At 40.8% G+C, this 14,031-nt stretch overlaps 1 protein-coding gene across 1 annotated transcript in view; it reads right to left on the bottom strand.

Annotated features, from left to right (window-relative positions):
* Positions 1 to 13,750, bottom strand: part of LOC116552776 (signal transducer and activator of transcription 5B) — an 81,892-nt gene extending 68,142 nt beyond the window's left edge. Inside the window, exon 1 of the mRNA XM_032279624.1 lies at positions 13,570 to 13,750. The gene's annotated coding sequence lies outside the window, so the exon portion shown is untranslated. The remainder of the gene's footprint in view (positions 1 to 13,569) is intronic.
* Positions 13,751 to 14,031: the final 281 nt, after the last annotated feature.

Below are 14,031 nucleotides of genomic sequence, written 5' to 3'. Positions count from 1 at the left end.
GTCTCTACTAAAATTACAAAAAATTAGCTGGGCATGGTGGCGTGTGCCTGTAATCCCAGCTACTCAGGAGGCTGAGGCAGGAGAATTGCCTGAACCCAGGAAGCGGAGGTTGCGGTGAGCCGAGATCGCGCCATTGCACTCCACCCTGGGTAACAAGAGCGAAACTCCATCTCAAAAAAAAAAAAAAAAAAAAAATTCTTTTGAAATATCAACTCATAATTCACTTTCATTCCTCTTCTTTAAACTCCTTAAAGTGTTGCAATTCTTTTTTTTTTTTTCTTTTGAGACAGAGTCTTGCTCTGTCACCCAGGATAGAGTACAGGGGAGCGATCACAGCTCACTGCAGCCTCCACCTCCCAGGCTCAAACAATCCTCCAACCTCAACCTCCTGAGCAGCTGGGACTATAGGTGTACACCAGCACCCCGTGCTAATATTTTTATTTTTTGTAGAGATAGGGTCTTGCATGTTGTCCATGCAGGAAAATGCTTTTAAACCGTAATTCTAGTTACAAAGAAACAATTTAATGTGAATTTAATTAAGGCAAAAACATAAATCTTGGGTATTAGCAATGACTTAAACCCAAGAGAAAGTATCTTTCCCTAGAGATTTCCTTTACCAGATATTCCCAAATGAGTACCGTAATACATATTTAGAGAAGTCATTAAGTGTAACTAATGGAATTATAAAAAAAAATAAACCCACGCCGGGCTTGGTGGCTCATGCCTGTGATCCCAGCACTTTGGGAGGCCAAGGTGGGTGGATCACCTGACATCGGGAGTTCAACAGCAGTCTGACCAACATGGAGAAACCCCATCTCTACTAAAAGTACAAAAAATTAGCCAGGCGTGGTGGCGCATGCCTGTAATCCCAGCTATGGGAGAGGCTGAGGTAGGAGAATGGCTTGAACCTGGTAGCTGGAGGTTGCGGTGAGCCAAGATGGTGCCATTGCACTCCAGCCTGGGCAACAAGAGTGAAACTCTGCCTCAAAAAAATATGTATATGTAATTCTCCATTAGCTTCTGTGTAAAAATATGGCTACCACCAAGCATAGGAAATAACTCAGTCCTAAAGTTCAAATTATTTTAACTCTAAAATGTTAAATGGAATTATGATTATTTTAATATAGTTCCACGAATGATGTCAAAGAATAGGACACTATACCAAATATTTAACAAAAACATCACAAACTCCTTTTTCTGCTTCTAAAAAGAAAACACTGAAACAAAAAACAAATTCCAAATTCTAAGGTAAATCAAAATACAAAACCATTTTAAAGACAATTGTTTTCTTGATTACAAAAGGATTCCCTGTATTACCATATTTTTTGTTTGTTTTTATTTGTTGTTTTTGAGACAGGGTCTCACTCTGTTACCCAGGATCAGTGTAGTGGCTTGACCACAGCTCACTGCAGCCTCGAACTCCCAGGTGCAAGTGATCCTCCACCTCATCTTCCCAAGTAGCTGAGACTACAGGCATGCGCCACCATGCCCAGCTAATTTTTAAATTTTTTGTAGAGATGGACTCTTGCTATGTTGCCCATGCTGATCTTGAACTCCTGGACTCAAGTGATCCTCCCACCTTAGCTTCCCAAAGTGCTGGAAATATAGGAATGAGCCACTGTACCCAGCCATATCTGTTTATTATAGAAAAATGGAGGCCGGGCGCGGTGGCTCAAGCCTGTAATCCTAGCACTTTGGGAGGCCGAGGCGGGTGGATCACGAGGTCAAGAGATCGAGACCATCCTGGTCAACATGGTGAAACCCCGTCTCTACTAAAAATACAAAACATTAGCTGGGCATGGTGGTGCGTGCCTGTAATCCCAGCTACTCAGGAGGATGAGGCAGGAGAATTGCCTGAACCCAGGAAGCAGAGGTTGCGGTGAGCCGAGATCGTGCCATTGCACTCCAGCCTGGGTAACAAGAGCGAAACTCCGTCTCAAAAAAAAAAAAAAAGAAAAATGGAAAGGTACTAGAAAGCACACACACACTTGGAACTCCACGACCCAGAAGAAATCTTTTCTCAATGCTTATTCTTTTCTCCAGGCACAACTGTATATGATTGTTTGTAATTTGATTTTTCATTTAGTAATATATAGCGAATTTTGTGGTCATTAAATATTGTTTTATAACATAATTTAAAAAGCTGAATAGTATTCCATTGGACAGCTATACACAGGTGTAACAAATGATTTAGTTTATTAAACCTCCAATGCAAACACCAAGATTTTTTCCAATTTATTACTATTTTAAATAACACTGTGAGGAATATCCTTTCATACAAATCTTTAAACGTATTTCAGATTATGTCCTAGAATGAAGTTCATCTAAATGAAACTACTAAGTCAAAGGGTATGCTCTCTTTTAAGGCTCTCAATACATATATCAAACTGCCTTCCAAAAAAAGCACCAATTTTCATTCCAACCAATGAGTATGAAAGTCCAGTTCCCCACATTCCCAAGAAACACTGCTCTCATTTTTCAAAATTTTTAGTCTTCATAAATGTTAACTGAAAAAAACTGTCATTTTTATTCACATTTCTTGATTTCTAGTGTGAGTGAACACTGTTTAATATGATTATCGGCTATTTGTATTACTTCTTTTGTTCATTTTCCATTATGGGAATCATCTTTTTCTTACTATTTATATAGATTATTTATATATTAAGAATATTTACCCATAATGCTTTGTCACGTTAGAAATTTTTTTTTATTTTGCCACTTACCTTTGGTGGCAAGTGGCAAGCTTTCTGACATAAAGAAGTTCTAAATATTTATGTGTATATAAGAAGATGTATATGTATCTACAATAAAATCTATATGTCTTCTTTTATCAGTTATTTATTAAAGTCGCTTATAGCCTGTTCAAATTTACCAATATAACTGGAATGTAATGTAAAGTTCTGTGCAAACTAGACGTCTTCACGTTTGGGTAATCAAATTCAAAACCATGCAATACCACTGATTTGATAGATAAAAAATTTTTTAAAAAGAAAAAAAAATTCAAAACCAGCCTAGCTCAGTGGCTTACACCTGCAGTCCCATCTACTCTGGAGGCTGAGGTGGGAGTATCACTTGAGCTCAGGGCTTAGAGACCAGCCAGGGCAACACAGTGAGACCCCACTCTTTAAAAAATAGTAATAAATTAAAATAATAAATAAAATTCAAAACCATAAAATTTGAGAATATCACATTTTTGGACAAAATTTTAAATGTGTGCCTAAAGTAATAAGCTGTCTTACTTAAGGACCCATTCCTGGCACACTTCATTCATCCTGGGCAACAGAGCAAAAAAAAAAAAAAAAAGAAAAAAAAAGAACTCATTCCTTACAATTACATGCTTTTTGGCACAGCACAGTGGCCCACTCTTGTAATCCCAACACTGTGGGAGGTGGAGGTGGGGGTAGAGTGAGGGTGGGGGTGGGAGGGATCGCCTGGGAAACATAGCAAGACCCCTGTCTCTATTTTTTTTTTTTAATTATATGCATTTTTCTGGTATTGCAAAGTCAAGGGATCTTGCTTCATCACCAACTCGGCATGTGAATTGCAGCCATGCCACTAAGGAAGCCAAATATTTTCTATTTTGTTTTGATACCTTCAACATGAGGAGAAAGGCCAATTTCTACATACATTACAATGAAATTAGTATTTTTACTTGATATTTAAACTCACTGCAAGAGAAACTCATTTGTAAAACATGACTACACTCGGGGTTTTCATATATGCAGTCAGGCACCACATAATGACGTTTCAGTCAGCACTAGACCACATAGATGACTGTAGTCCCATAAGATGATCATGTAGCTGAAAAATTCCTCTCCCCTAGTGACGCTGTAGCCATCATAATGTTGTAATGCAATGCATGACTCACATGTTTGTGGCCATGCTGGTGTAAACAAACCCACTGCACTGCTAGTCATATGAAAGTCTAGTACATACAATTCTGTGCAGTACATAACACTTGACAGTGATAATGAATGCCTATGTTACTGGTTTATGTATTTACTATACTTTTTATCGTGATTTTAGACTATTCTCCTTCTACTTATACAAAAAAGTTAGCTGTAAAACAGCCTCAGGCAGGTCCTTCAGGAGGCATTGTTATCACAGAGAGGACAGCTCCACATGTGTTACTGCCCCTGAAGACCTTTCAGTGGGACAAGATGTGGAGGTGCAGGACAGTGATATTGATGACCCTGGCCCTGTGTAGGTCTAGGTGTGTGTGTTTATGTCTTCATGTTTAAGAAAACATTTTTAAAGTTTTGAAATTTTTTTTTTTAAAAGAAAAGCTAACAGAATAAAAACATAAAGAAAGAAAATATTGTACAGCTGTACATGTTTACGTTAAAGCTAAGTGTTATTACAAAAGAGTTTAAAAGTGTAAAAAAGTAAAAAGTTGGCCAGGCACAGTGGCTCACACCTATAATCCCAGCACTTTGGGAGGCCAAGGCAGGTGGATCACCTGAGATCAGAAGTTCAAGACCAGCCTGGCCAACATGGTGAAATCCCATCTCTACTAAAAATACGAAAAAAAAAAAAAAAAGCTGGGTATGGTGGCACATGCCTATAATCCCAGCTACTCGGGAGGCTGAGGAAGGAGAATCTCTTGAATCTGGAAGGTGGAGGTTGCAGTGAGCCCAGATTGTGCCATTGCATTCCAGCCTGCGTGATAGGAGAAAGACTCCAACTCAAAAAAAAAAAAAAAAAGTACAAAGTTTACAAAGTAAAAGCACCACAATACACTAGGTTAATTTATTATTGAAGAAAGGAACAATTTTCAAAATACATTTAGTGTAGCCTAAGCAGGCAGTATTTATCAAGTCTACAGTAATGTCCTAGGCCTTCACATTCACTCACCATTCACTCACTGAGTTCCCCAGAGCAACTTCCAGTCCTGCAAGCTCCATTCATGGTAAGTACCTTATACAGATTTACCATTTTTGATCTTTCATGCCTTTTTTTTTACTGTACCTTTTCTATATTTAGATATGTTTAGTTACACAAATTTACCCGTGTTACAATTGCCTACAACATTCAATACAGTAACATGTTATACAGGTCTGTAGTCTAGGAGCAATAGGCTTTACCACACAGCCCAGCTGCGGAGTAGCGTCTGTCATCTAGGTTTGTGTAGTTACCCTCTATGATGGTCTCACAATGACAAAAATGCCTAATGCAGTTCTTAGAACTTTGTCACCATGTACCATTAAGTCACACATGACTATAGTTACATAACAAACAATAACCAAAGAAAAATACAAAAAGAGGGACAATTTACATTGTATCCCTACATGTGAAACCTTCTGTACCTTTTGGGGTAAGAATCTAGTATCCAGTTCTCACTATACATAGCTCTCCCTCACTTTCTATCAGAAATGAGGTAGGAGTCTCACCTTTCCAGCATCAGAAACAGATCTCAAATCCTGAAAACAAATTCACAGGGTTGAACTGTTTCATTTTGTAAAGAGCTGTAGATTTCTGTAGATCTCTAACTTGCTACTTTTCCTAAATCTAAAAGATCACCAAAAGATTTTCAGAAACATCAAACAAAACAAAAAAATAGAATTAGCATTATTTCTAAAAGAACATTTTACCTATTTAAAACGATTAATATATTGTAGAATAAATGCTATATTACAAAGCTGATGAATTCCAATTTTGAGTACTTTAAGAGATTAAGTGTTCAAGTTTCTTTCTATAAAGGCTACAATGACATGTATGAATGTAGCTTAACATTTAGCCCAGGTTAGATTTTTATTTTTAAATTTATTTAAAATAAGATTTTTTTTTTTTTTAAATAAAGACGGGGTTTCACCATGCTGGTCAGGCTGGTCTTGAACTCCCGACCTCAGGTGATCCGCCCGCCTTGGCCTCCAACGTGCTTGGAGCCACCACGCCTGGCCTCAGGTTAGATTTTTTAAATCCTACTCCTCCAAAGACAGTGGCTTGCCACCAGCTACAGCTTCTGAATTTTATTTATTTATTTATTCATTTTGAGACGAAGTCTTGCTCTGTTGCCCAGGCCGACGTGCAATGGTGTGATCTCAGCCCACTGTAACCTCCGCCTCCTAGGTTCAAGAGATTCTTCTGCCTCAGCCACCGGAGTAGCTGGGATTACAGGCATGCGCCACCACACCCGGCTAATTTTTGTATTTTTAGTAGATCCAGGGTTTCACTATGTTGGCCAGGCTGGTCTCCAACTCCTGACCTCAAGTGATCCACCCACCTCGGCCTCCCAAAGTGCTGGGATTACAGGTGTGAGCCACTGCGTCCAGCCTAGTCTCTGATTTTTAGACAATAAAAAATAGTTTTTCACAAACTTTTTAACTTAGTCTCACCTAAAGGCTGGAAAACCCCAGTGAAGACTTTTAAAACTCATCAGACTTAGAAAAAAAGAAACAGTTTTAATTGCAGGATCTCACTGACACAAACATAAGGAAATTCTGAGTTATAGATACCTCACATTAAGCTTTTTCCACTGACATTGTAACTTCTGTCAACATTCAAAGAAAATTCAACCTTGGTCAAAGGTGACAGTTGACAATCCTGGAAGCTAACATCCTCTGTTTATTTGAACAAGTTTATACTCTCTGCACAGGGAATTGAAGTTCTTCTTGTCTGTGACTTGATCTCCCAAAGTCAAATCACTATGCTTTAGGGTTGTGAATTCTGTCTCCAAGACTCAACTTCACAATCTACTCCCAAGGAAAAGTGCTGAGAGAAAGTAAGCATCATAAATGAAAAAAAAAAAAAAAAAAAAAAAAAATTCTGAGACTATTTTCTAATGGCCTTTGCAGAGCTCTAGACACACAATAGTTCAGTTGCATTAAAAATCAGCCCAAATAGGCTGGGTGCAGTGGCTCACCCTTGTAATCCAGCACTTTGGGAAGCTGAGGCGAGCATATCACAAGGTCAGGAGTTCAAGACCAGCCTGGCCAACATGGCAAAACCCTGTCTCTACTAAAGAGATAAAAAATTAGCTGGGCATGGTGGCACACACCTGTAATCCCAGCCACTTGGGAGGCTGAGACAGGAGAATCACTTGAACACAGGAGGCGGAGGTTGCCGTGAACCAGTGTTGCACCACTACACTCCAGCATGAGCAACAGAGTGAGACTCCATCTCAAAAAATAAATAAATAAATAATGATAATAAATTAGCCCAAATAAGTAAAATTCTTAAATCTATCTCAGAAATCATGACTAACAGCTCTAAAAAGCTTTAATAAAACAAGAATAGGACCAGAAATCCCCTCAAAATAAAGTTGTAAATAGAATGCATTGTACTGCTGAGTTCTTGGTAGAGACGCGTATGTCAACATGAACCCACTACACTGGCACAAATCATCCTTTGGTTTGTAAACAGAGGCCAAGGAAACAGTTTATAGCTCTTCTTCTGTGATGTGTATGGTAATGCTAGGGGAAGAACAAAAGACAACTTATCATACAAATTAAGACTTTCTCTGCTTTAATATAATTTCCACCAGAATTATATACTCTAATAGGAAAAATATTTGTAACCATCTTCATCAACGTTAAAAAAAATCCTAAACATATAAAAATATTCTCTATTCAAAAACCAATAAGAGTCCATTTTGGAACACAAATAAAGAAATATAAGCCTGAAAGAAACAAAATGTCTTACAACAAAGTGGCAGTGGCCGGCTCGCCTTTGCCGTATACTATAGGGATGCAGCTAGCAATGTGACCCTGGACAAGTTGCTTAACTTCTCTGTGGTCATTTCTTCATCTTCCATCTAGGAATCATACCCACTCCTCTGAGAATCACGAGTTAAAACATGGCAAGAGCTGAAAACAATGTCTGTCAGTGAACAGTAAGCATTAGGTCATATTTTTATTATCTTCATACTTGAAGGCATGGGAACATTTTCTCAAACTCTGGGTTTTGACCATAATTTGAAGGACTTGCTAATTGCTCACTTCTTGAAAGGTGGCATCATAATGATGAAAGACATAATCAGAACATCTTCCCAGGTGAGCCACATTAAGCAGAGCTCTAGCCCAGTATGATGAATAGTTATTTTTAATACAAATCATGGATGTGGCTGTTACTGGCAACTTTGGCCTGATTTCCCATATGCAAAGAAATCCCCTACCAGGGGAAAACAAGCAATATTAGAAACCTGTTGGGTTTGTCCTGTTATCATTACAGGGTAAAGCCAAATTCACATTTACTAGCCTGATGGGCATTAAAAATATTAGTCACAAAATTAATCCCAACAAACAACAAGTGATTGGCTCATTGATGTATTTCCCCTTGTCTTCCCCAACCTTTCTCTAACTAGTCAGAAAGGAAAGTTCTCATATTTTCTGAGAATCTCATTACTGCTCTCAAACTATGCTCTACATCTTAGTATAATTTTTAAAAATGAGTCAGCACAAGCATCTCAAAAAACTAGCATAGAATATGAAGCTATTTCTCTTCATAATAGAAAGGTGCAAAAAATTTTTAAAAGGTTATTCAGGGTGCCAAAGGTAACAGAAGAATATATGAAGAGTGTATGTTGTAGTAGGTTTTGCAAGCTAGCTTCCAAAAGAAAGTAGAAAAAGATAAATGTTCTTTATCAATCAATACAGGTATTCATCATCTCAGTGGTATCATACATGTGAAAATGGACATTGTTATTATGAATAAACCTAAAGAAGGAAACATCCTATATGTGACAAATTACAACTTCTCAACTTCTCGTTTCTTGAATATTGGCGCACTAGGGGAACGGGAAGTCAAGATACTCCAAGCATTAACTTCATTTGCAAATTGAATTGTACAAAACTGTGCACCATGCTAAGGCAATACTACTCTTAGTAACGTCATTTACTAAATGAAAAGTTAGAAGAGGTAAACTCCCCCTAAACTGCAAACACATCTGAATGTCTGTTCAATTAGGAGTCTATTTAGTCATTACACTCCTTAGAATAAAGCAAGTTAAAGGCAAGGAAAAGAACATTTGCTTTAATCATCAAAACAATCTATACATATTTCTCGAGGCTCCATTTAACCTATTTTCCAAAGTTTTTATTAAAAGTGGCCGGGCGCGGTGGCTCAAGCCTGTAATCCCAGCACTTTGGGAGGCCGAGGTGGGTGGATCACGAGGTCAAGAGATCGAGATCATCCTGGCCAACATGGTGAAACCCCGTCTCTACTAAAAATACAAAAAATTAGCTGGGCATGGTGGCACGTGCCTGTAATCCCAGCTACTCAGGAGGCTGAGGCAGGAGAATTGCCTGAACCCAGGAGGCGGAGGTTGCGGTGAGCTGAGATCGCGCCATTGCACTCCAGCTTGGGTAACAAGAGTGAAACTCTGTCTCAAAAAAAAAAAAAAATTAAATTAAAAAATAATAATAATAATAATAATAAATAAAAGTGACCGACCACTTAAAAGTTATCTGAGAGAGTCAGGGAAGAGTTTTAAGGCTGAAGGTGATTCCTCTTGAGCTCTGCTAAATTTCTCCTCGTTCTTAATTCTTTTCCATGACACTGTGTATGGCTTTTAGGCTAGTCCAGAAAGATGGCTACCATTCCTACTTCATATAATACATGGGATTCTTTCTCACGTAAACCTAGGGCAAATCCTCTTTGAAGCACCGACATTCAAGGCTCTACATAACGTTTCAACTCTATCTTACTGCTGTACCTTTTCCAAGTACCTGCGAGGAAACAAGAGAGCAGCACCTCCATTTTTCTGTTAATTGTACTTTCCTTGCTCTTCTAAAACTCCTTGCAAGGCTGTTAAACCTTGAAGAGAGTTAGGGAAAGACAAGAACATCTTGCCTTCCAGGCTGGATATTCAGGCTTCACTCAGTAAAGCTGTCATGGAGTAGCGCCACGGGTCACAGACAAACCACATGGCATCTGATGTTTGTCTTTATAAGTTTAAAATAAAAATGTGACACTACAAGAAGGTTAACATGTGGACCTAATTTTGAAAATACAAACAGGAAGCACCCCCACCCCAATATTACCATTTAAAAAAAAAAGGAAACCAAACCTCAAAGATACCTTCCAAGGAAGTCATGGGTGTGACCCAAACTAACAAAGTAATAAAACGTCATTTAAACTCTGAAACCATTCAAAGTGAGGGTCTCATTCAACCCACTAAAAATCTAATACCTGTAAATGACTCTTCTAAACAGTATGGATTTAGATGTGTAAAATCTTCTCCAAACTAGCATAGCTTTCCAGTAGCAGAGGATCATCATTAACAAAACATCCAATGTCAAGATTTTACTTCAGGCCGGGCTCGATGGCTCACGCCTCTAATCCTAGCACTTTGGGAGGCTGAGGTGGTGGATCACCTGAGGTCAGGAGTTCAAGATCAGCCTGGGCATCATGGTGAAACTCCATCTTTTTCTTTAAAAAAACAAAAAAAAAAAGATTTTACTTCAAATAAGGCCATTATAATTAAGAGTGAACACAATTTCTAAAAAATGTTTATCACTATGATGCTTACAACTTAAATTTAAGTACAAAAACTGGCTGATTGATGGAAACTAGATTGTTAAATTTGACTTTCTTATTCCCAGAAGTAAGTATAAAATTGTGGTGTTTTCAACATTGCAGGGGGGAAAAAATGATTTTAGAAGAGTTCTATTCACGAATCTCAGAATTAAAACTTTTTTTCCTTTAAATACCACACATTTGAAGAGCTAACTTTTAAGCGTTATTTTTGTTAAGTGCCACAGTTAAAGTAGTCTGATACTTTATTGTAGCAAACCAATAAAAGGATATTCTTCTGAAGAGTTCAGCAACCTGGAACTGCCAGATAGCTTTTTAAAAGAATAAGTTTCAAATTATCAGAAAAATCATATAAACTAGGGTTATTCTGCTTCCTTTTGTAGGAATAATGTGGTAATCTACACTCTTAATACAAAGGGAAAAAATGTGTCACAAATAGAATGTCCAGAAATCTGTGAGTAACTTTATGAGATACAGGCATGTTTGGAGGGCAGGAAAATAGTTAGGCTTCCTTTGATTCCCCCTGCAACCTGTATCTAATCTTGAGCATGTTATTTACCTGCTTAAAACATCTTTCTTTTTACAATGAGACGACCTGTGTCACCTACGTACATAACAACAAGCCAAATAAACCACAACAAATGGATTCATAATATATAAGCCTAACACAAATTACCGGTAATTTGAATACTAACAATACTATGATTTGAAAAAACTTGACCTAAGTATCAAAAGGTAATAAATGGCAACTTTAGGCTTGATGTGGCTTTTACATATGTAAATGACATAAAAACAATCAACTGAAAGGAAGAAAATGGAGATGAGATGAAAAGTCAGAGCAGGATAGGAAGTGTTGACCAAAATATTTATGTTGTAACACTCCAAACCATGATAGCACATTTTTCTCCTACTATCATACATATTATGAAGTACACACTTAAGAAACATATCCACCTTCAATTTCTTAACACAATCCATATTAATATCCTGTTGGCAAAAAATACAAGTACTGAAAAGGTGAGAACTAACGAGAAGATGGGATAATTTATTTACTTGGGTATACAGCAAAGATTTTGCAGAGAGTTTAGCTCCAAGTTGTGCAATAACTAAACTGCTGGTGATAGAAATCAACTTTTTCTTTTTTCTGATGGTTTGCTTTACCAAAAAAAAAAATCTCTCCATTCCTTCCCTGTGTCTCAACCCGGAGCTTAAAATTTCATCTTCCAGAGGCTACAGTATAAAACAAGCCACCTACTAGATAATGCACTTACCTGACCCACGGTGTGGTGTTGTTTTAATTAAATGTAACAGATATCACAAACTGCCACATAGGAAGTTTTTCTTAAAATCAGCAGCCCCTTCTCTCATTTAGCCCTGTCCATTCTAACAGCTGTGATCTTCCATGAGACAGAAACTGGTACCCAAATGAATAAACAAACAGCCGAAGCCTTAAAATAAAATCAATCAATAAGATTCTCCCCATTTGAAATGATCAGTACCAATCCAATATTTACAGTGTGACAAAATGAAATTTTAAAACATGAAAGGCACACTCAATAAAATACACCCTCACCTAGGAACTGACAGGGAATTAATATAACGCAATATAATCTAGGCAAATGGACACTAACAGAATGTTGGGGAAAGACGAAAAATTCTATGATCTTAATTGAACGATAACAAAATTATTTGAAACAATGTAGACCCAACAGCTGAAAGCTTATTATGACCCAGGCAGCTATCCAATAGCTCTGGAAACCTAAGCTACAAGCAGACCATAAACACCACTTGAAGACTGAAAAAAATGACATAAGCCTAAGTATGATATTCGGTGTCAGGCTGGCCCTTTCAGAGGCCATTCCCTGAGGGCATTCAGGCATTCCCTGAGGGCACTGCAGAGAAAATGTATGGAACTGCATCTAGATGGAGAACTATACACTGCTTGGTGCTTTGGGAAGAGCATGAATCGACTATTCAACAATCATGTCACCTGAGCAGGCCACTTACTCCACCTATCTGGGCCTCAGTTTCCTCATTTGTACAATAAAAGAATGTGGCATCATCGCTGGGTTCCTTTCCAGCTCTTACATTCTTTGACCCACTTTTGGCACAATAGAAGGTATGGCGGGATCACAGGGCCCAAGAAGAAAAGAACTGACCCTGGCTCTTTGGGAAACAGAGAATCCCTATCTCTTTCAGCCTTTAAAATTCTTGTGGTTTTCATTAATCCCGTCTTCCTAAAAGCTGGCACTTGTTTTTCTTCTTTGCCTTTTCCATCACTGCTGGCTACAAGTGTTTGCAAACGCCTCTTGCTCCACTCAAGTTCTTTCCTCTTTGATCACCCTGACCATCATGCCAGATTCCTTTAGCCTCAGACCAGCTTTTGTGATACAACAACTCCCCTTCGACTCTCCATATCTACCCCCGACACCAGGAGCACTTTTAACCCTTTACCCCTGGCTAGAAAGAAAAAGCACATTGCATCCCACCGGCACACGCACAGTGTGCCCAGGCCTGGCGGGTCCTGATGAGGGATCCCGCCCCCCAGAGTCATATCAAAACGTTCGTATTTGTTGTCTTGACTCCTTATAAGGCCCTGTTTCTTGAAGCTTTGCTAATGCCCCCCACTGCACCAGGCACCCCCGCAGGTTCATCTTATCCCTGGGAGTCCGGGCACCTCTGTTGAAAAAAAGAAGTTAAAGCAAGGAGACGGCTGGGGCTATTCGGAATTGCAACGTTAAGGTGTGAGGCGGCTGACAGTAGCCCCCTAAGCTCCTAGGGGTCGGCGCGGGGTCCTCACACACCCACTCGGGCACACGCGCACACAGCCTTGAAAGCGCACGCCCCCCGCCGCGCCGCGGCATCCGCACGCCCCCTTCGCGAGCCCCGCATCTCCCCCAGCCTCCCCGGCAGCCCTCCTGGACCCCCTCTCCCCGTGCGCGCCCCTCGCCCAGGGCGCAGCCACCGCGGCCCGGGAGAGATGGCGGCGGCGCGGCACTGCCGGGCGGCTGGCGACTAGAGCGCGGGCCCCATCCGGGCTGGCTCCCCGGCCTGGCTCCCCCGACCCCGGGCCCAGGGCTCGCCCGCAGCTCCTACCTCGCTCGGCCCCTCGGGCGTCCGCGGCTGCTCCGGCCCCGCTGTCTGGCTCGCCCGCCCGCCCGCTCGCTCCCTCCCTCCCTCGGCCGGGCCGCCGCGAGGAGTCGCCTGCGCTGTCCCCGCCTGGGGTGACGGCTCCGGCCGCCGACTCTCCTCCCGTTGGGGCCCGCGGGGGCGCGCGCGCCGCTCGCACGCGGAGGCCCGGAGACGCGCGCCGCCGGCAGTCCCGCGCGCGCTCCGCTTCCTGGTTCCGCCTCGCGCGCGCTCACCAGCCCTGGGCCCCTAGCGCCCGCTCTGCTGCGGTCCCACAGGGACCCGACCTCCCACGGCGCACCTGGGGTGGCTGCGCGCTCGGCGGGGCCGGGGCCGGCGCCGCGCGCACCCCCCTTCTGCGGAGGTAGGGGTGTCTTCCCCGCTTGGCGCCCCAGCGGGCCCCGCGCCACAAGCACATGCTGCTTTGTT

This window comes from Sapajus apella, unplaced genomic scaffold (assembly GCF_009761245.1).
Source record: "Sapajus apella isolate SASKATOON/1434 unplaced genomic scaffold, GSC_monkey_1.0 scaffold12, whole genome shotgun sequence".
Classification (NCBI taxonomy): Eukaryota; Metazoa; Chordata; class Mammalia; order Primates; family Cebidae; genus Sapajus; species Sapajus apella.
This window is presented reverse-complemented; position numbering and strand designations above follow the sequence as displayed.